General features: G+C 45.5%; 1 protein-coding gene across 7 annotated transcripts in view; it reads right to left on the minus strand.

Moving 5' to 3' along the window:
• CACNA1E (calcium voltage-gated channel subunit alpha1 E) overlaps positions 1-22,533 on the minus strand; it is a 654,182-nt gene that overhangs the window by 626,316 nt on the left and 5,333 nt on the right. For 3 of the 7 annotated variants that reach the window (XM_045048892.1, XM_045048894.1, XM_045048893.1), the window contains exons 3-4: positions 8,899-8,981; positions 8,307-8,753 (exon numbers count right to left, since the gene is read on the minus strand). The exons of 2 other annotated variants lie outside the window; for them this stretch is intronic. The gene's annotated coding sequence lies outside the window, so the exon portion shown is untranslated. The remainder of the gene's footprint in view (positions 1-8,306; positions 8,754-8,898; positions 8,982-22,533) is intronic. 2 more of the 7 variants (XM_045048897.1, XM_045048895.1) reach the window with 1 other exon arrangement.

The following is a 22,533-nucleotide window of genomic DNA, read 5'->3' on the forward strand; positions in this document are numbered from 1 at the left end:
GGACCCATAAGATACCTGGGGCCTGGCTGTAGTCCAGCGGTTGTTTTGTTTCATAAGTCATTAACATTAAGACAGTAGGGGATTCCTAGAGAAATGTGATACTCTGTGTACCTCCAGTATTTGTCAATGGGCTGCAGGTTATAAGGAAATTTAATTTTACCTACCTTTTTCTTCTCGCCTTTGTTCCCCACATCACTGTGGAGGGGAGGCTGATGTTGGGGCTCCAGGAAACTAAGTCTATAGGTTTTTGGAGATTAGGCCACTGTTAAGATTGCCTTTTTCTTGTAATTTACTAAGACATTTGTAAACTGATGGAGACTCTTGTCCTGTGTGACTGTAATCTCTATCAGTTAACCATTGGTTTTTCCCCTTTCCTTTGTTCTTGAACAGCCAGGAGTGCCTGAGGAATATCATACTTATCCGATGGGGGGGGGAGGGGGGAGGAGCATTTGCAGTGTATTAGCTTACCTTATGCTCCCTCATCAATAATATTTTGGCTATATTAATACATCATTAAAGTGAATTAAACATGTTTTTTACTTTATTAAAAATGGGCCTACTAGAAAATTTTAAATTACTGTGTGGCTTACATTATATTTCTATTGAACAGTGCTGCCTAGATGGTCAGCCTCATTTGGAGAATATTATATGCCATGGAGGTCGATTACAGCTTCTGAGTGTATGTATATATATCTTATATATTTGGCATTAAAGCACCAAATAAATAGGACTTGGATTGATGTTTCTACACAGGGCAGGGAAGTTATGACTATGAGAACATTAAAATGTTCAAGACAGACTGGTCCTCGGGCGATTTTACTTGCTGTTTCAGACTATACATTTAATGCCCATTGTGGCCACAAGAGGGCAGTAGCGTATATAAAAATGTGAGCTTTTACCCAACTATTAACTGCGAAAACCCCACAGGCAGAACCATTACAAGGCAAGCATTCAGTAATTATTAGAGCTGATACTTTCCCCCCCCTCTTAAGTGCCATCTGCCCTGGGAAGAAGAAGAGACCACAGAGCACTGGAAGGCCCTTAAACTATGAGGCTCAGACAAAGCAGCAAAGCAGGAAAGCCATTCCATGTGAGAGAAATCATATTCAGAGACAGATGTTCAAACCCCAGGGAGTAGAGTCAGATTTACCTTCCTGGCTGTGCTACTAAGAAAGTGTGTGGCCAAAAGCAAGTCACTGGGTCTCGGTTTCCTCTGTGACATGAGGTGGAGTGAGATGAGCTTTAATGCACCCTCCAACTTCAGCTTCCTTACTTTCAAGAGTAAACCCTGCAGGCCTGATGTTATTGTAGATTTAATGGGAAGTCAAAGCGAGCAGTAATTCAAAGACTTGCAGGGACAATGGTACTATAGATTCACACCTGGAGGCACCCTGTGCTCCAAACACTTAACAATAACAGATAAAATGCAAAAAATTTAAAGTCAAAGCCTTACTCAAAAGGATGCACATCTCCAAAGATCAGAACAGCAGGGACATGGCACTATAAGCTGGATGATGCTGTGGGATCATGAGTCTCCAGGGCAAGAAGCAGGCAGAGGTGGTGAGGAGCTTTTCTGTTATGGTGAGATGGGGAATACCACATGAGGAGGTGTCCCCAAACCAGGGACCGTATGGGGATCCCACACCCAAGAACCAGGGGCATAAAATGCATAACTGCTTCCAGAGCTGAGACTTACACCAAACTTCTTAGCCCCACATGAAGAAGAACTGGTTCCCTGGCCCAGTGACAGGATCAGCAGCACTCCCACATTATGACAGCATTGACACCGGAGTGGAACGGACACTAGGAAATCTGGTTCTAAGCTGGGGGCTATGAAGACCAAGAGGAAGTGACTGTAAAACCACAGTTTGGGGGGGATGAGCATGACAGAGATCAAAATAACGAATAATAACTCCCCCAAGAGAAAGACTAAGAAAGGCAGCCAACAGCCAAAAAGCAAATAATCCAGTTAAGAAATGGGCAGAAGACACAAATAGACATTTTTCCAAAGAAGACCTACAGACAGCTAACAGGCACATGAAAAATGCCCAATATCACTCATCTTCAAGGAAATACAAATCAAAACCATGATGAGATACCACCTCACACCTGTCAGAATGGCTAACATTAACAACACAGGAAACAACAGTTGTTGGCAGGGATGCAGAGAAAGGGGAGCCCTCTTAAACTGTTGGTAGGAATGCAAACTGGTATAGCCACTCTGGAAAACAGTACAGAGGTTCCTCAAAAAGTTGAAAATAGAACTACCCTATGACCTGGCAATTGCACTACTAGGTATTTATCCAAAGAATACAAAAATACTGATTTGAAGGGACACATGCACCATGATGTTTATAGCAGCATTATCAACAATAGCCAAACCATGGAAAGAGTCCAACTGTCCATTGACTGATGAATGAATAAAAAAGACGTGGTGTATATATATACAATGGAGTCTTACTCAGCCATCAAGAAGAATGAAATTTTGCCATTTACAATGACATGGATGGAGCTGGAGTGTACTATGCTAAGTGAAATAAGTCAGTCAGAGAAAGACAAATACCATATGATTTTACTCATTTGTGATATTTAAGAAATGAAACAGGTGAACATAGTGTGGGAAAAAAAACAAGAGAGACAAACCATAAAACAGACTCTTAACTATAGAGAACAAACTGAGGGTTGTCGGAAGGGAGGTGCATGGGGGATGGGCTAAATGGGTGATAAATATTAAAGAGGGCACTTGTGATAAGCACTGGGTATTATATGTAAGTTATATGTAAATTCTACTCCTGAAACTAATATTACACTATGTGCTAATTAACTAGAATTTAAATAAAAAATTGCAACAAAAAAAGTTGACTGCCTACATGAAACTTACATTCTAGTGGAAATGACAATTACTAAAAATTATATAATATGCCAAGTAGTAACAAGTGTTATGAAGAACTGTTGAGAATCCTCAAAGATAGAACAGAATGATTAACAACTATATGTAAAAACAAATTATGAAACAACAAATATGCAAAATTTTAAAAAGCAAGTAATAAAAAGGAGACAGTTGAAATGAAAAATTATAGATTTTGAAATATGTAAACTCAGTAGTGTTGGATAAACACTAAGAAGTCATAATGAAATACAGAGTCATTTATTAGAAGGCAGTACTAAAGAAATCACACATAATGCAGCACAAAAAGAGAACATGTTATATATATATATATATATATATATATATAGTGAAGATATATAGAATGTAGAATTATAGTGGTTAAGAGGCATAGAATGTAGACTGGCAAGCACCAACATACAGCTAATATTAATTAAAAGAAAAGAATAGAAGAAATGTGAGAGAAGTGATACCTACACAGATAATACCTGAAGTTTTCCAGTATTAACATTAGAATTCAGTAAGAATTCTAGATATGGATATATAGGAACTTGTATCTTTGTTATGATGTATTTAGGTGCCCACACATCATACTGAAACTACAAAACATGTAAGGATAAAGGAAAAAGTCATACTTGAGAAAAATAAGACTGTCTACAAAAGAAAGAAAATCTGATGGTAGCAACATCATCAGCAACAGTTGCCAAAAAACATGGAACTCTTGCAAAGTGCTGAAAAATGCCAATCAACATAGGATTCTATACCCAGCTAAAATATAGATTTTTTTTTTCAGGCACTCAATAATTAAAAGAAATAATGGCCCATAGGTCGCAGGTAAAAGAATTAGTAAGGAATGAAATCACAATGGAAATTACAAAAATTTGGAACGGAACAACAAAATCACAACATATCTGAACAACAGTAACAATAATGGCTACGATATGTTGCTTCTGGCTTTGCGCCAAGAATTACTTTAGAAATTTCCCAAGTAGTACATCTCTAAGCCCTCAAAGTCAGGAAATGAACTGGGTATTAATAAGTCCTGTGTAAGGATGAGAAAACTTTCTGGTAGAACAAAATAATCATGTTGCTATGGACTAAATGTTTGTGTCCCCCTAAATTCATATGTTGAAGCCCTAATCCCCAGTACAATGGTATTAGAGGTGGGACCTTGGAAGGATAATTAGGTTTAGATGAAGTTATGAGTCTGGAGCCCCCATAATGGGAGTAGTGTGACCTGATCAGAAGAGGAAGAGACCCCAGTGCTTCCTCTCTCTGCCATGTGAGGATATAGTAAGAAGGTAACCATCTGCAAACCAGGAAGAGGGCTCTCACCAGAATCCAAACATGCTGGCACCCTGGCCTCAGACTCCAGAGCTGTCAGAAATAAATGTCCACTGTTCAAGCCACCTCCTCTGTGGTATTTTGTTATAGCAGCTCAAGCTGACTAAGACACACGCATAACAGTCTGGGTCTGTACAAAGATAGGGAGGCAGCCAAAGAAGCAAGAAGGCAGGTATAGATGGGTTTTACTGACCCTTAGGAATAAGAATAGGGGGCCTGTGCCAGAAACAAACAGATGTTTGACAGGCAGGAGGGGGAGGCAATTTAATTCTCAAGTATTTCATGCTGGCGATGCCCCTTTGCCCTACTCACCTTCCTTCTAGGCCCCCTGAGTTTGCTCCATTTTAAACACTATAATATCAGGAAGACCTGCCCAGCTTTTAGCCTGGACTGGATTTCTTTGTGTGTGTGTGGGGGGGGGGGGGTTGTTGTTGTTGTTGTTTGATGTTTTATTTATTTTTGAAAGAGAGCACAAGTGGGGAAGGGGCAGAGAAAGAGGGGGATAGAGGATCCAAAGTGGGCTCCGTGTGTGCAGTGGCAAGCCCTGTGTGGGGCTTGAACTCACAAACCGTGAGATTATGACCTGAGCTGAAGTCAGATGCTCAACCGACTGAGCCACCCAGGCACCCCTGGACTGGGTATTCAAGCTATAAACAAAGAGGCATTTACAGGAAACAACCACACACTCGGACTGAGGCCTCCAAGCCTGGCTGCACCCAGAAATCTCCTGAGGAGCTTTCAAAGATGCCAATGTCTTCCCCTCAAGATTTGCATTCCATTGATCTCAGGTGCTACCTGGGCAATAAGATTAAAAAAAAAAAAAAAAAAAAAGTACTGTCGTTCAACCAGAGCTGAGAACCAATGGCCTAGAGGTGGGTAAGACGAAGGAAAATGTTCTTGCTGAATGTGGTGACAGGGACTTATCAGCCTCTTCAACCGCCAGGACCAGGGCTTTGGCAAACCTCACTGGCTACTGTTCTGACACCTTCAGGAGCTGGTTCCCCTTTCCTTTAAGGAAAAGTGTCCTCTTCTCTGAAATCAGAAAAGAGGAAGCATAGAGCATTTGTCAGCAAAACTAACAATCTCCCCGAGTGGAGGAGGGGAGTTGTCTCTTCCCTTGGCAGGGACAGAGTTAAGGCCAGCAGCCTAGAATAAGGGTGGTGTGGGGAAACAGTTCGGTTCCTCCTGTGCACGGCCTCACAAGGAAATGACCCAGACGACATATGATCTGTGAAACCTCATCCCCTGGGGTCTAGAAAGCACTTCCCCCTCCTCCCCTCTGCCCCCTCCCTCTCTCTTTGCTCCCTCTCTCCCTCTCCCCACCCCCACTTCTGTCCCAGGGTTCTCTAAATCCTGAGCTGGCCCTTCTTCACACGTCCCCAACTCCCCCAACTCGCACCTCATTAGGCAGGCCCCCAGCAGCCCCAGGCCTCTGGCCATTGCTACGCTCCTTGCCGCCCGCATGCACCCTCATCCATGCCATCCCTGCCAGCTCAGGGTCCTGGGCGCTCAGGTCCTTAGCCACTACCCAGGGGAATGCCTGAGTTTTCGGTGGGACCTCTGTCCACCACCCGCCCGGCTCACAGAAGGAATTCGTCCTAAGTCACCTCTCAGGTTTGTGACTCCCAGTCCGCTGATTGTACAAACCCCACCTCCTCAGCAGAGGCTGCAGTTCTTCTGTTGGCCCCGCCCTGTCCCTCCATGTCACCTATCTGCCTGGGCTTGGGCTGTCCACCCCACACACACGAGGCTGCCGTCCCCCCGCTTCCTCTCGGGACTGACTTCAAACTTCAAACTGACTCAAACCTACTTCCTGCTCTCTTCTTCTGAAAATTCCTTCTTCCTCCCACCCCTGCTCCCCCCTCTGCGGCCATATCTAGGTCCTCAGGGCTCTCCCAGCACGTGAACTCTCTGCCTTGCCCGCCTTCCTCTCTCTTCCCCCTTGATTTCATCTTGGGCCCCTAGCAGGAAGGAGAAACCGAAAAGAACCATGAGGTGGCTGTGCCCAGTTTGTCACTGGACTCGCCCCACCATGCCCACCCAGTACCTAGCAGGTACCTAGGAAAAGGAAGCTGCTGTCCAAGCAGCCCAGGAGAGAAAGAGCATTCTGGCCAAGAGGGACGGCCTGCTTCCTGACAAGTGTCTGCCACTCAGACATCCCCAGGGGCACACATATCACCCAGACCTCGGGGCCTGTCCCACCTGCCAGGTAAGTTCTTTCCTTCACTGGACACAGAGGTACAGCCTTCTCAGGGCTCCTGGGGAAGTGGGCCGCACAGACAGGTAAACAAGTGTGACCACATAGGGAGCGGACATTTGCCATGAAGCAGAAGGCAGTCGGGGGGAAGGCACTGAAGCGAGAGGGAGCCTCTGTGGCACCCAGGCAGCTGGAGCCTCACTCTCCAGACCGAGGCTTCTGGCCATGGTTCCCCCTCACCTCCCCTTGGCCTCAGACTCTCACACTCTCTCCTGTGCCTGCAGCTGGGTCCCGGTTCTCTTCCCGCCCCTCTGCTTTCCTCTCTCTGGCACTCGTTCACCCCTGGTCCCTTCTCTTCCAGCTGTCGCCACCTAACTGCACCCCACATCACTCCTTCCTTCTGGGCTGCATAGCCAGCCGCCTCCTGGACTTCCCCCCACGGTCACAGCCCTACCTCCAGCGCTGCACAAGCACAGCGTCTCTCCCCACGAGCTGAGTACCCCCCATTCAGTAGCCCAAACGCCATCCCTTGGAGCCATCATCCTTGACTCACCCTGCCCGAACCCAGGCTGCTGTGAGACCCCGTCTGTTCTCTCGTGTCCTTCCTGCCCACTCCTACCCTACCTTCCACTCCCACTGGGGATACTGAGTCCAAGTCCCAGCCTCTCACTGCACCTAACTTGCTTCTCCCAGAACACCCTTAAGCACAACACGCTAGCCGCCCACACAGGGCCGCTAAAAAGTCATCCTGGGATGCTGCCTGGTATATGTTGCTGCCCATCTCTCAGAAAAACCTTCAGTGTCTCCATTGCCCACAGGACTGCGCATCCCAAGATGCTCCCCCTCCAGCCTCTGACCTCCTCCGCCTTCCTACGTCCTCCTTCCTGCCCTCCTACCTCCCACCACTCAGTGACTCCGCCAAATTTCATAAGGCCTCTGGGCTTTTGCTCATGTTGTTCCCCTTCCTGGAATGCCTTCTCTTTCTCTCTGTTGGGTGAGTGAAACCCTTCCTTTACAGCAGGATCAAGCTCTACCTTCTCTGGGAAGCCTTCCTCAGAGCCCCAAGCATCAGCGTGCCCCTCCCCAGGCACTGTGGCCGTGGCTGTCAGTGGCACTCCCTCCATCAGGGCACCAGCTGCCTTGGGAGTCTGAATAGTTTCTCTGTGCACAGTCCTCTCTCGACCACGCCTTTCACCGAGCTGGACAGCCAGCACCAGTGCTGGGCTGTATAGAACAGAGACTCTCGGGAGCCTGGGTGGCTCAGTCAGTTAAGCATCCGGCTTCGGCTCAGGGCATGATCTCACCTCTCATGAGCTCGAGCCCCTCATGGGGCTCTGTGCTGACAGCTCGGATCCTGGAGTCTGCTTCCGATTCTGTGTCTCCCTCTCTCTCTGGCTGCTTCCCAGCTCATGCTCTGTCTCTGGTCTCTCTCTCTCTCTCTTTCTGTCTCTCTCTCTCTCAAAATTAAACTTAAAAAAAAAAAAAAGAGGCTTTCTATGGGATTGTGCTGATGGTACGTGGCAGGTTCTGGTCAAGAACTTGCTGCCTCCATCCCCCTCGCGGAGACTGGTTTTCAAATGACCAGAGGCCCACTCCTTCCAGTGATGCACGGGAAATAGGACGCCGTAATGAGAGGAAAGCTGGCCGCTCGGTCCCATCCCCTCCAATCAGAAAGTACCACTTATGCTCAGAGTTCAGCACTGAGCATCACAGGGCGTCCCCAGGAAGGAAAATAAGACAGGTGCCCCCGTCTTTCAGGAAAGGGAGTGAGAAAGATGCCCCCTCCTCTAGGGCTTAGAGCCAAGTTGACTTGGAAGTCCTCAAGGGGCCACACCTCCCCTCAGAGACAGAGGAGGCCACGTCATAAACCCCACTCACCTGATCCAAGTTCCCACCGGCTCATTCCCACCCAAAGGTCCGAGAAGCCTCCCAGGGCTCCGCTGATCTGTCTCGGGAGGCATGGCAGACCTCCCTTTCCGGGTCTCAAGTCGGAACATGAGACAGAGTTGATAAATGGCCACTGACGCAGTGGTTGCTGCAGGTCACGGTGCTTGTGTGGGTGTTGTGTGGTCGCGCAGATGGTGTGGTTGCGACTGCTGTTGTGTGCTTGTGTGCTTGCTGCAGTTTACCGTAGCGATTGCTGATGTTGGTCATACGGCCCTACGGTGTGGTGGCTGCAATTGTGGTTGCTGGGGAGTCTGCGGTCATCGTGGTTGTGTGGCCGTTGCAGGTATTCTGACCCCTTCATCACAGCCTGAGGAGGAGGCCAGCTGCGGGGAACGTGGCCTCTTGTCACCTGACACCATCTCAATTCCCGGCACCCGGCTGAGCCCAGGCAAAAGGAAAGGAACAGGCAGAGAAAGGAAATCTCAGGGTGAGCGGATGTTGGAAGCAAGAGCCTCTCCAGCCCCACAGCCCCTCCCTCTTTGGCTGCTGGTGATGCCCCAGCACAGCTATGCAGGCCACTTACCCAGAGCTGGGCGAGGTCCAAGCACTTGAAACCCTGAAGGCTCGCCTCTGCACAGCACCACCTCTGTTCCCAAGGATACTTTCCTGTGCAGAAACATCTGCATCACCAAAAATAGACCTTGCCCCATCCCCCCTGCCCTGAGGTTGTCAAGCAAGCCTGGCCAGACAGTGCTGATAGCCCTCAGGCAAAAATCAAGCAAACTTCTGTCGTAGGGGGCATATAGGAAGACATGTCTCACCTCAGATCACAGTAGAGACCCAAGTAGAGGGCCCAGCCTGATGCCCATCTGATGCCCACCTCTGTGATCTTGGACCCAAACTCAGCATGAGGCAGGGCAGGCTGGTTCAGCCCTCCAATAGGCAAGACCTGGGCATCTCCTTGCTCACCTCCACCCACCACTGTTATGAAGGCCCCAAGAGGGATTCGAGTCATACTGAGGCTATGTGGTTTCCCCAGCATGGCAGGCAGAGACACTCAGTTCTTGGTACCCGGGATGGAACTTTATATCTGCCTCAGGGAACCTGGGTCCTGTGCGATATATCTCCTCCCCTGAACTCTGCTCCCAATCAGAAATGTAATTGTTTTAAATGTATTAGTAGATAATACTCCACATGGTCCAATAGCCAAATGCACAAAAGGGAATACAGTGAAATACACTATACACTCTCATATCTTTCCCTTAGCCACCAGAGATCGCTTATGAATATGCAAGCAAATATGCACATGCATCCATATAAAGAAACATGGCACGTGGGAAGAGGACAAACCTTGGAGCCAGACTGCCTGAGTTTGAGACCCAGCACTGCCCAATACCAACTGGTACATGACCTTGGGCAGCTTCTCTGTACCCCAGTTACCCCCATCTGCAGAGCACGACACAATCATAGTACCTTCTTCATAGGATGGGGGTGAGCTTAAACAACAGATAGGAGCTCTCACTGTAATGGATGTTCTTTTCTTTCCTCTTTTACGGAAACGATATGCACTGCTTTGCACATAACAGTTCTACACTTTATCGTTTTCACTTCCTAGTGGATCTGTAGCTCATTCCCCTGTTAGTACATAAAGAGTTTCCTTGGTCTATTTCACGGTTGCATAGTATTCCATTGGCTCAGTGCACTATAATTTATTCAGATGATCCTTCTTGGATGGACATTTTGGTGGTTTCCAATATTTTACTCTTACAAACAATGCTGCAATGAATAACTTTGTACATACTTTATTTTGTCCAAAAGTGATTAGGATAAATTCCTAGAAGTAGAACATTAGCCAACTGGTATATATGTTTGTGACTTTTTGCCATCCATAAATGTTGCACAGATTCAACATCCCATAAGCAACATATAAGACTTTCTGTTCCCCAGGCCTGTACCAGCAGAATGTATAAATAAATTTTTTTATCTTTGTGAATTTGGTACGTGGAAAACAGTAAATGCTATTTCTCTGTAGTTTTATTTTATAATATCTCTTATTACACGTAATATGAAGCATCCTTTTATAAAATCATTTGTTTCCTTTTCTGTGAACTCTCTGTTTGTATCTTTTGCCTATTTTCTTATTATATGGTCATTTTTCTTATTGACTAGTGAAAGGTCTTTATATGTATTATTACGTATCACCATATTTTTCCTGGTTTAGCATTCTTCTGTAGAATTTGCTTGCTGGCTTTCCATACATAATTTTTAATGCAGTAGAAGTTATCCATTTTTTTCCTTATGACTTTTGTATCTAATGTCATACTTTGAAACTTCTTCCCCATTCCAAAATAGTTGTTAGATTACTTCTTTTTTTAATGTTTATTTATTTTTGAGAGAGAGGGAGTGTGAGTGGGGGAGGGGCAGAGAGAGAGGGAGACAGAATCTGAAGCGGGCCCCAGGCTCCAAGCTGTCAGCACAGAGACCGATGTGGGGCTCGAACCCACAAACCATGAGATCATGACCTGAGTTGAAGTCGGACACTTAACCGTCTCAGCCACCCAGGCTCAGGCCTAGATTGCTTCATAATCTCCCACAGTTTCTTACTGCACTTGAAAAAATTTAAATCACTGAACTTTCCTGGTATGTTTCCTGATATAAGAAGTGAGGTATAGATCCAACTTAATTTTTTTCCAGATGGCTACTCAGTTGTCTCCACACTATTTATTGAATAATTCATCTTTTTTTCCCAATGATTTGAAATGCCACCATTATCATAAACTAAATTCCCAATAGGTTTTGGTCTATTTCTGGATTTCCTATTTTGTTCCAACTGCAAGATGTCCTACACTATTTTAATTACTGTAGCTTTATAATATGCATTATAGCATCTAGGGCTAGTTTCCCATTCACTTTTCACCTTCTTTTTCCATATGAACTACTTGTTTTATTGCGATTTCTTTTAATTTGTAGGTTAACTAAGGCAAAACTAACATTGAATATGTCATTGACTACGATGTTGATTCAGATTGAGGAGAATTATATTTTTTTCAGAAAACTATCCAATATATCAGGCTTTACAAACTTAGGGGTTTCCGAAGACCACCCTCAGGTTTGACAGTTTGCTAGAAGGACCCACAGAACTCACCGGAAGCTGTTGTACTTGTCGTTACAGTTCATTACAGTGAAAGGATTAACGCCAGCCAAGGAAAGAGGGGCAAGATGCACCAGGCAGAGTCCAGGAAACTTCTGAGCACTGAGCCTCCAGCCTTCCTGATGGACCCACGGACAGCACTGCTCTCCCCAGCGGGCACATGCAACCATACAGGGTAGTGACAGCTAGGGAAGCTCACCTGAGTGTCCAGAGTTTCTCCTGGAGCTCGACCACAAGATGGGACTGACTGCCCATGGAGCTGACGTTTACAGCAGAGCAGGGATAGAGTGAATAACATGTAACCCAAAGCTCCTGTCCTGAATCACATTGTTAAACTGTTTCGTGTGGCCTGAGAGCCCCCCTGTCCCAGTAAAGAAAGACATTCTTATCAGGCAGGACATTCCAAGGTCCTGGAGCTTATCTCCCAGGAGCCAAGGAGAAAGGCCAGAGCTCTCTTTGAGTAACGTCAGGTTTTTTTTACAACACAAGTTTTTAAATGTATTTACATGGAGCTGAGTAATATAGTCTCTAAGGTTTCTTTTAATTCTATTCCTCTGTGGTTGTTATCCCCTTAGCATTTCTTTTTTTGTGGCTATTTCCTTCTTTTCTCTTGACAAAGTTATCTGACAATTTATAATTCTCTTCTTTTTCCTTTTTTATACAGGCTTCACACCCAGCATGAAGCCCACTGCGGGGCTTGAACTCATAACCCTGAGATCAAGACCTGAGCTGAGATCAAGAGTTAGACACTCAATTGACTGAGTCACCCAGGCACCCCTAGCCGACAATTTATAAATCTTATAAATCTTACTGCTTTTTAAAAGAATTCGCTTTAGGGCGCCTGGGTGGCTCAGTCAGTTAAGCGACCCGCTCTTGATTTGGTTCAGGTCATGATCTCACAGTCATGACATCGAGCCCCGAGTGGAGCTCTGGGCTGGGCGTGGAGCCTGCTTGGGATTCTCTCCCTCTCCTCCGCCCGTCCCTTACCTGCTCAAGCATGTGCATGTGTCTTCTCTCTCTCTCTCTCTCTGACAAAATAAATAAATAAACTCAAAAAAAAAAAGAATTAGCTTTAAATTTAGTTATTAGCTACTTGTTATAATTTATTAATTATAAAAATTTTGTTTTATAATTTATTCATTTCTGCTTTAACATTTATTAATTTCTTCCTTCTGCTTTCCTTAGGTTTATGGCCTTTTTTCTAACTACTTCAGTGGGATGCGTATTTCATTTTTCATTCCTGTTTAATTTTTTATTAATTTATTATTAGACTATGTGTATTAGTCAGGGTTCTCCAGAGAAACAGAATCAATAGGATACTGATTTATATCAATATAAAACAAATTTATGGGGCACCTGGGTGGCTCAGTCAGTTAAGCATCCGACTTCCCCTCAGGTCATGATCTCGCAGTATGTGAGTTCGAGCCCCGCACTGGGCTCTGTGCTGATAGCTTGGAGCCTGGAGCCTGCTTCGGATTCTGTGTCTCCCTCTCTCTCTGCCCCTCCCCTGCTCATGCTCTGTCTCTCTCTGACTCTCAAAAATAAATAAATATTAAAAAAAATAAAAAGAAATATATAAAAGAAATTTATTCTAAGGACTTGGCACACGCAATTACAGAGACTGAGAAGTCCCAAGACTGGCAGACAGCAAGCTGGAGCCCCAGGAGCACTGGTGGTGTGAGTTCTAGTACAAGTACAAGTCCAAAGGCAGAAGAGGATGATGTCCCAGCTCAAAGACAGGCAGTCAGAGAGAAAGAGTTCTTTCTTCACCTTTTATTCTAGTCAAGCCTTCAACAGATTGGATGGGGCCCACCCATACTGGGGAGAACAATCTGCTTTGCTCAGTTTGCCAATGCATATGTTAATCTCATCCACAAACACCCTACGGAAACACTCAGAATAATGTTTGACAGAATAGCTGGGCCCTATGTGGGCCCTGATCCTATGGCCAGGTCAAGTTGACACAAAAAGTCTCACTATGCATTCTTCTCTGGACACTGCTTTAATTGTATCGTTTATGTTCTCATAAGTTATATTTTCACTATTGATATTTCATATGTAATCATTCCATTTTGATGTCCCTTGTAGCTTACAGCAGGGATGTGGGTTTTTTTATTTTTATTTTTTTAACATTTACTTATTTCTGGGAGAAAGAGACAGAGTATGAACAGGAGAGGGGCAGAGAGAGAGGGAGACACAGAATCGGAAGCAGGTTTCAGCTTGTTAGCTGTGCTGACAGCTCAGAGCCTGAAGCAGGGCTTGAACTCGCCAGCAGAGAGATCATGACCTGAGCTGAAGTCGGACGCTTAACCAACTGAGCCACCCAGGTACCCCTATAGCAGAAATGTTTTGCTACTAAATTTAGACTAAGCCATAAGTACAATGACTTTCCCTTTTGTGTAAAGTTGACTGATTCTCACAGGCCAATACAAAGGTGAACCAGGACCTCCTCAGGGCCCAGATGTTGCTTTGAAAGGATTCTCTAAGGGGGCACCTGGATGACTCGGTTAAGTGGCTGACTGTTGCTTTTGGCTCAGGTCATGATCTCATGGTTGTGGGATCGAGCCCCATGTTGGGCTCTGGGCTGAGCGTGGAGCCTGGTTAAGACTCTCTCTCTCTCTCTCTCTCTCTCTCTCTCTCTCTCTCTCTCTTTCTCCCCCCCCCCACCCCCCCCCCTCCCACTCACACATTCCCCCTCTCTCTCAAAAAAAAAGTGTAAAAAAAAAAGAGGATTCTCTCAGAACTTGAAAAACCTCATTTAAATATCAATGGAAACATGTATCTTTTTTGCCTAAACAGGTTTCTTAAGAACCAAGGTCAAGAATTTCTCTGTTGAATTAAAAGGGGAAAACAGAAGCCATCACTTCTCTCTTATCCAAATGATCATAAATAAAAATATTATTAACAAAAATTATAATAACTATCATAATATCACCTAAAATATGTTTCCCGTGTTTTATACATGACCTCTTATTTCATTTTTGCAGGAGTCCTTAGAGATATCATACTCTACATCTTAAAGATGAGAAAACTCAGCCTCAAAGGAGATACATAACTTGCTTAAGATCACACATCCTTTTAAGCGAAGGAGCTAGGATTTCACACTGGTTGTGTCTGATTTAACACTATAGGAAAGCAAACACTACTGAGCCCATCTTTACCCTCTATCTTGTTCACTGACCCCGCCCCCCCTCCATGTGTTCCAGGGCCCCTAGGAGATTAATATGCATGCCTTAAAATGCCTACCAAGGCTGAGATGGAGGGAGGCTAGCTTTGGCCCTCTGTAAGTTTGCTCAAGGTAACGTATCTCTCCCTTTCTTGATACACAGGTGGTGCCGTGAGATCTAATTAAATGTTAGATGTCAATTAGGTGCATGCAAACCCTTTGGTCTCACTACAGTGTCCTTCGGCACATTCCCTCGTTCTATAAAATCTGTAGATTAAGGTCCAGATTTCGCAGAGAATAACTCTGCAGCTGGATCACCATCTGCCTGATTCCCCGGCCCCCCACCCCCATCAGTAAGTTACCCTGAATAAAAGTCTATATCAACTGTATGGCGTGGCCTCCTTTCGTGTTTTCAGTCTCAAAGTGCCTTCTCAGTTGGGGGAATACTTTGCAGTCCCTCCTCCACCTTCTATGCAAATGCAAATGCAAAAGCCTATGCATTTTTTCAGGATGTCTCTCTTGACTCCCCTCTGCCCCAACTTGTAGCAATAAGATGGTTCTACTTCCTTTGGCAAAACTTATTTTCCAGGCAGAGAGAGGACGTTTGCTATGGTCCACCATCGATTAGGGAGAAGTCCAGCCCGGAATTCTGGAACAGAGACAGGCAGGCCACCAGCCACGGAAGGCCTTTGCCTGCAGAAGCCATATGGAAGAAGAAAATTCTGAGCCAAGCACTAATGAAGAGGAAGGAGAGGGAAATCAGGGCGGGGGCTGGGAGAGTGGGGGTTAGGCACAGCTGCTTCAGGAGGGGGACACTGACCATGGATCTTGCATGTGCTGGACACACCCGTCACTCATGCCAAACCCATCCAGTTCAACTCAGCTGTCTGGCAACTGCCCTTTAATGCAACAAGCAAACAACTTGCTACATTGAAGGTTTCAGTTAGTGTCTTTGGCCAAGTCTCAGCGGGAACCAGCACAGACAACCATGGGGGGGCTGGAGGCCCCAGTAGCAGCAGCCAGAGCCCAGACTCGGCTCAGAGTGCCAGCCAACTGGGCGCATTATCAGAACCCTGCTGCAAAGAGATAAGGAACGTCCTGATCCAGCCCCTAGAAGAGCAGGACTTTATATAGCAGCCTGTGTAGGCTGCAAGGGAATGTCCTGGCCCCAGGCCTCCCAAGCCCAAGCAGAGAGGGGAGTGGGTGGGTGAGAAGCCAGGAGCTTATAAATAACCTCGTGTGCGCTGATGGGCTCAGCGGCTGTGTCTTACCAAAGCCTGAGATCTTGGGGAGGAGGGGTCACCTACAGATCGTTTTTATCTTCTTTATACTCCTCTGTATTTTCCAAGTTTTCCACAATGAACTCGAGCCCTTCTTTCAGTCAGCAAACATGAACACCATGTTTAAAAAGTGAAAAAGAGAGGCACAAAGGGAATCCCTTGAGCTAGGAATTCTGGTGACCATCCTTCCCCTGCTCATGAGTCCCCAGTCCTGGACCAGTCAGTCCTGTCCCCTCTTGTCTGATCTCTCCCAGAGATGCCCTACAGGTGCTTGCATGGACCCATTTCCCCTCTCCTCCAGGGTTTCTGCATTGCCCTTAACTTCCCCGCCCCCACCAGTTCAAATGTCACTGTTCTTGGCTTTGTTGTCTTTAGATAAGACGCCCCTGTTCCTCATCTCTGCCTGGGTGCAGAAAGGTCACTTAAGTATGTCTGTCCTGCCTGCTTCCTGGCCTCCTAATGCTAGCTTAGTAATGGGGGCAGGGAGGGGGGAAGCCATGATATTCCTGTATAGAGAATGTGCACTTTATGCCTCAGACTCCTTGTCTGTAAAATGGAGGTAATAATAACACCTGCCTCACAGAAATGTTATTGAGAATAAAATAAGAGTGAATGCAAAGTGCTTGACACATTAGAAATGCCCAGGTTGCCTCCTTCTCCACACCCACCCACCCCCTGAAGGACCATACTTAACCAAACTTGGCCAACCTGACTTTCATTGTTTCCAAAAATAACTGCTCCCAGGAGGTGTGAGGATTCACCATCTTGACACTGGTAGTGATTCAAAGCAGGAGCTCTAAAAATGCTTCGGGAGGTGGCAGGCTCCTTGGAATAATAGCCTTCAAAGTGCCTCCTTATAAGGCAGCAGCCTCATTTGGATGTGTGAGTCATGGTTGGGCTGCTAGATAAACAGATAAAGGAATAAACATGTGGTTACTTTGTAGTAACGCCTTATGTAGTAGTCTGAGTTCAGCTCATGACCCTGGGGCAATGTTGAGGAGACAAAAGTAGGCGAAATATCAGCCAATCCCTATTTTTTGAGCAGTGCTATGTGCAAAGAGGCATTGTGCTAGGATTCGAAAATGAAACATAAACCAGATATGAAAGAGAGGCCAGTCTAGCTGAGGAAGTAAAATGCAGATTCCGACAGAAAGCTCACTCAGCAAACAGGATATGCGCCTGGCAGGTGATAAGGTGGAGAGTCTGGAAGAGACCTTCCACAGGGTTCTGGAGGTCAGAGTAGGTCTTATGGAGAAAATGAACATCATTAACAAGTGGGCACCAAGCCTTGTAGTTCCCAACGCAATCAGGTTGGTCTGAGAGAAAGGATCTCACACGTTAATGTCAACAAGGCATGGTGCACACCTAAGTACGCCATCCTGTTTGATCCTGATAACGGTATTCTGTGGTGTTATTCCCATTTTACAGAACAGAAAACAGCAGCTCAGAGAAGCTCGGAGAGGTGAAGTTATGTGCTGAAAGTTACAACAGCAGAGGCAGAATTGGAACGAAGTTCTGCCTGCTCCACAGCCTCTCGCTTCTGTCACCTGGCACCACTGAGACCTCCCTTAAAGCTGTGTCCCAAGACATGGGCTGTCTGTGACCAGCATTGGAGCTCCCATTCCAAGGCTGTGGCCTTCCAACAGAGAGGATGCTGCCCAGAGAGGCTAGCAAATTCTCTGGAGCTGTATCCACATTGCATTGCCTGCCAATATCATGAGAGAAGACGGGGTGACTTCTAAAGCCCAGATCAGAATAACTTTGATGACATTTTATAGTTTTAAATATTTAAGCCCTTCCTTCCACATACTAGTATTTTTCCCAATTCAGAAACTCACCCCTTTTGTCACCACAACAACCCATAATGAGCCACATGAACTTTTCAGGAATGACATGGGAATAAGACAGGAACAATCTTCTAAAGGTGATTTTTGCCCCCAGCTTTAAACCATTCGGTCTTGGAGGACTTTTGCGACATAACAAACAGCACCCGCCAGTCAGCATCGGAAAATTCCTCAGATGCACCTGGGTGCAGCCGATACTATCCTCCAAAGGGCCGACATATCATCCATGACCCTTGGTGTTATGCCCAAAGTCAACTGACACCAATATTACACAAAACCTAAGGATCACATTCCTGAAGGCATCAAACAGCAATTATTGAGCGCCGGGCTCATGGTTCTTAAAACCAGTTTGAAATTACAATCCAGTAATTCTCACATTTATATATAGTCTATATAACTATGTCCTAATCACGAAAGAAGATGGGAGAGCCCTTTAAAAGAACAGTGTTATGGACTGTTACATTTCCCACCACCACCACCAAGATCCATGTATTGAAATCCTAACCCCCAATATGAATATATTTGGAGATACAGACTTTCAGGAATTAATTAAGGTTAAGTGAAGTCATAAGGGTGGGGCCCTGATTCCATAGAACTGGGGTCCAATAAGAAAAGGAAGAGCTCCTGGTGACCTTTCTGTCTGTCTGCCTGTGCACAGAAAACAGGCCATGTCCGGAGGACCCAGCAAGAAGATGGCTGTCTGCAAGCCGGGAAGAGAGGCCTTACCAGAAACCAAGCCCAATGACTCCAGAGCTGTGAGAAAATGCATTTCTGTTGTTACGCTCCCCAGTATTTTGTTATGGCCGCCCAAGCTAATGCAAACAGGAACTCAGGCTGTAAGGGAGCCATAAAACCAATACCCAGGGAATCAGGGCAGGGGACAGGGGACAGGTCATGGAAGCGACTTCCGCTCTTTTGCTGGGAGCACAGTGTTGGAGAGAGTGTGAAACAAATACCATTCCTCTTCCATGAATTTAGTAATACTATACCTGGTCCAGGAAGTGTGACTTAGGTACACAGTAAGAGTGGCTTCCGAACCCTGCCTCCAGGATGAGTCACTGTGGAGCCTGCTCCACAAAGCCGAGTGCCCAGCGGAAAGCTGATGATAACCTATACTCTCTGGAGGCAGACAGATTCTGAGAGTCAGGGAGAAACTGAGCCAGGTACCCTCAGTGCCTTTTCCCAAGCTCATTAAATTGTTAAACCACTAGGGAAAAGAGAGGAAGGGACAGAGAGAAGCCAAGAGTATTACCCTAATCAAACTCCCTCTGTATGGAAACATGAAGAGAGGGGAAAGAACGTTCCTCTCAACACTCATCCTAGTTCTGTTCCAGGCAAACACATACCCCTCTTCAAGGCTCTCCAATACAGTACAATGTGTGTCCAGCTTTCAAATAAACAATAAGATTCACAACTTGCAAAGAAACTCCCCTTATTACACACATACACAAACACATACTTAAGCAATCCTAGGACACATCCCACATGGAAGGTGGAAATGTCCAGTTGCAGAAACTGGGTGAGCTAATTTGTGGCCCTAGTTCAGAAGGGCACAATAAACATGTGTTGAACATGGCTTGCACCCTTACAGCAGTCTCTTCCTCTTTTGCTGGAAGATGGGACCATTCATTCATTTCTTTTTTTTAACTCAACAGATATTTGCTAAATGTTTATTATGTGCCAAGCATCGTGCTAGGCTGATTGATCCGGAAAACAAGAAGCCAAGAGATCTTGGCAAACAGCAGCCCTAAACCAGCTATTTGCTCAGGACACCTGTGCCATAGTCCTTGTCTCCTCCCCAGCCCTCAACCTCCTTACCCAGTCAAACACCAAGTACTGACATTCTATTCTTAATGTATCAAAACCCCTTTACTTTTTTCCATCCTCTCTGTTCTTCCTGGGTCTAGGCCATCATGTTCTCTTTCTTGGATTTCTGCAGCAACCACTTAATTGGTTTTCCTGTTTTCAGACTTAACTCTCATCCAATCTAACCGCCACACCACAGTGCACAGTAAGAAATTTGGCGTCACCTAAAGATCTACCCTTTGTCTGGGTTCCTAGGAGGAAATCCCTAAACTTGCAATTTTCACAGCAAGAGGAGTGTCTTGTTGGGCCCTCATTTATGCTCATGAGATGAGTCAGAGTGGGGCTGGCTGAGTCTGAAAGACCAACCAAGTGATTGTGGGTGGGGCTTTGGGCCATGTGACAGCCTGACCTTCAGGGAGGGGAAGTAGCCTGGAGCTTAAGTTCAACCATGTAAGTTATTATGCAATCAACCATGACTAGGTAATGAAGCCTCAATAAAAACTCTAGGGGCGCCTGGGTGGCTCAGTCGGTTAAGTCGGTTAAGCGTCTGACTCTTCGATTTCAGCTCAGGTCATGATCCTACAGTCATTAGGGCTCATTCATAGGATCGAGTCCCACGCTGGGCTCCACCCTGACAGTGCTCCCTTACTAAAGCTTGCATGAACTAACATGGTTGGCAATACTTGTGCCTATTCATGTAGAGATGCTGGGAAGTAATGCATCCTGAGGGCCTAGAAGCTTCATGTTTGGAACCCTCCTGATTCCAATTAATTATATCCTTGACTAATTCTAATTTATATCTGTTTATTATAATAAAAGTGTACTCCTAAGTATAACACTTTCCTAAATATCAAATTATCAACTGTGAGGGTAGTCATGAGAACCCTTGAATTTGCAGCCAGATGCTATGAAGAAAAGGTGATCCTGGGGACCCCGAACCTGGGGCTGGTGTCTGAAGTGAGGGCAGACTTGTGGGGACTGTGCCCTTAACTTCAAGTTGACTAACTCACTGCACACAGCCAGAGGGGTTTTCTAAAATGGGACTATGATCACATCACATACCTGCCTAAAACCTTTGAGAGATGTCTCCTTTTCTCTAGGATGAAGTCTGATGCCAAAATACAGCTCCCAAGACCTCTGATGATTCTGGCCCTACATAGCTCCTCAGTGTCATATCCCTCATATCCCCCATTCCCCTGCAAATTTGGTATTCCAGCCACACTGAGCCACTTGCCACTCCCTAAGCCTTCCGTGCATTCTCATTTTTTTCAGATCTTAGAACATGTGGCCCCTCATCCTATAATATTCTCTCCTCTCTGCCTTTCTCCCACACCCTTCTCTTAGCTAACTCCTAGCAGTCCTTCAAATCTCAGCTTAGATGGCATTTCTTCTGGGAAACCTTTCCATATATCCTCCACGAAGTCAGAGCTGGGTGCTCACTCCTCTCAAGGGACTTAGCCCATGTACTGAAATGGCCTGGTTACTGGTCTGTCTCTCCAATCAGACCATGAACTTGCCGAGCATGAGGACTGTGTTTTCTTCCCTGTTATATCCCCCAGTAGTTAGCAGACTAACACAGAATTCCAAAGAGAGAAATGATACCTTTGCAGAGAAGAAACCCAGTAGACATCAACATGACTGGTGGTAAATGAGTAACTACACAGATGGGTTTTGGAAGGGTCTCCAGTCTCTTTGGCGGAGATTTGGAAAGCACCCTGGTTGTATCCAGTAGACAATTACAAGTTATCTTCCAAGATGATTCCGCCCAAAGGTTATTAATCTTATTTCATTTGAAGTTGATTGTTGTGGGTTTCAACTTTAGAGGATAATTTTTTTTTAACTTTGTCTACAGAATTCTAAGAGAAGTCCCTATCTTGAGGTCTGTACCAACTGTGAATTGCCCTTTGGACGTTTCTTTGACCTATCAGTGCTATTTTACGTTTTCCACTCCATCTACAAGGTTATATGGCATTTGTGAAGACAGGGACAACAACAATGTGTTTAAACATAAATAATTGGATGATTTATTAAAGCAAAATTTATTACCAGTTCATACATGCCATATGCATCCATCCGTGCTTTCTTACTAATCAATACTTGATAAAGCACTTGCTGATTAGGTGAAATGGCATCTCTTTTTCCCTCCTTTTAGCTTTCAGTTAAAGCAATCAGCACAGACTTTTTCTTCCTTGTCCTTCCTTTCCTCTTCCCTTTCTGGCATGGAATAGTTGGCACCATGGCCCCACCAGGTACTGACAGCAGGAGAGGGCTTCCCTGTGGAGGCCCTTTGATGGCATACCTACTGGTGCCCAAGGACACAGGATGCTGGAGGGTGGGGGCAGGGAGTGGAGGTAAAAGATACAGCTGGTATGATTGGGAGATTGATTATATTAAGCAAATAAGTAATCGTATTGAGCAAACAGGTACATATTGAGGATAATGAGAGCCAGGTTGAGAAAGGAATTGCAAACATAAAGAGGGAGAGAACTATAAAGAACCATGAACGTGGAATGGAATTGGATGTATAAACATCAGCTTATTTTTTTAAGTATATAAATACAGGGATATATAGAAATAGCTACAGGTTTCAGTATGTGTATATACATATTTGTGCATATACATACATGTATTTCCTAGCTCCCTCCACCAAAAGGGTCTAGAAGCAATGACACCCCACTAACAATAAACACACTAGGTGGCCAGATCTTGATTCCTAAACACCATCCTCCACTGAAAGGAAGCAGTTCTCCCTGGGGAAAGGGGTAATCCAGGCTGCAGCAGGAAAAGTACAAGATGAATCTGAGTCATGTTGTTGTATCAGACTGCCAACAAGTGCTGAGATGATGGGGGCGTGTCAGAAGGATGTGGGAGCATCCTGGAAGGAACACTGGCCGTGTCTGAGACGGTCAGAGTATCAAGATAAACAAGGTTGGCAATGGAATACAATCTACTGAATAAAATGAGAGCCCTT

The sequence above is a fragment of the Felis catus genome, chromosome F1 (genome assembly GCF_018350175.1).
Source record: "Felis catus isolate Fca126 chromosome F1, F.catus_Fca126_mat1.0, whole genome shotgun sequence".
In the NCBI taxonomy this organism is placed as follows: Eukaryota; Metazoa; Chordata; class Mammalia; order Carnivora; family Felidae; genus Felis; species Felis catus.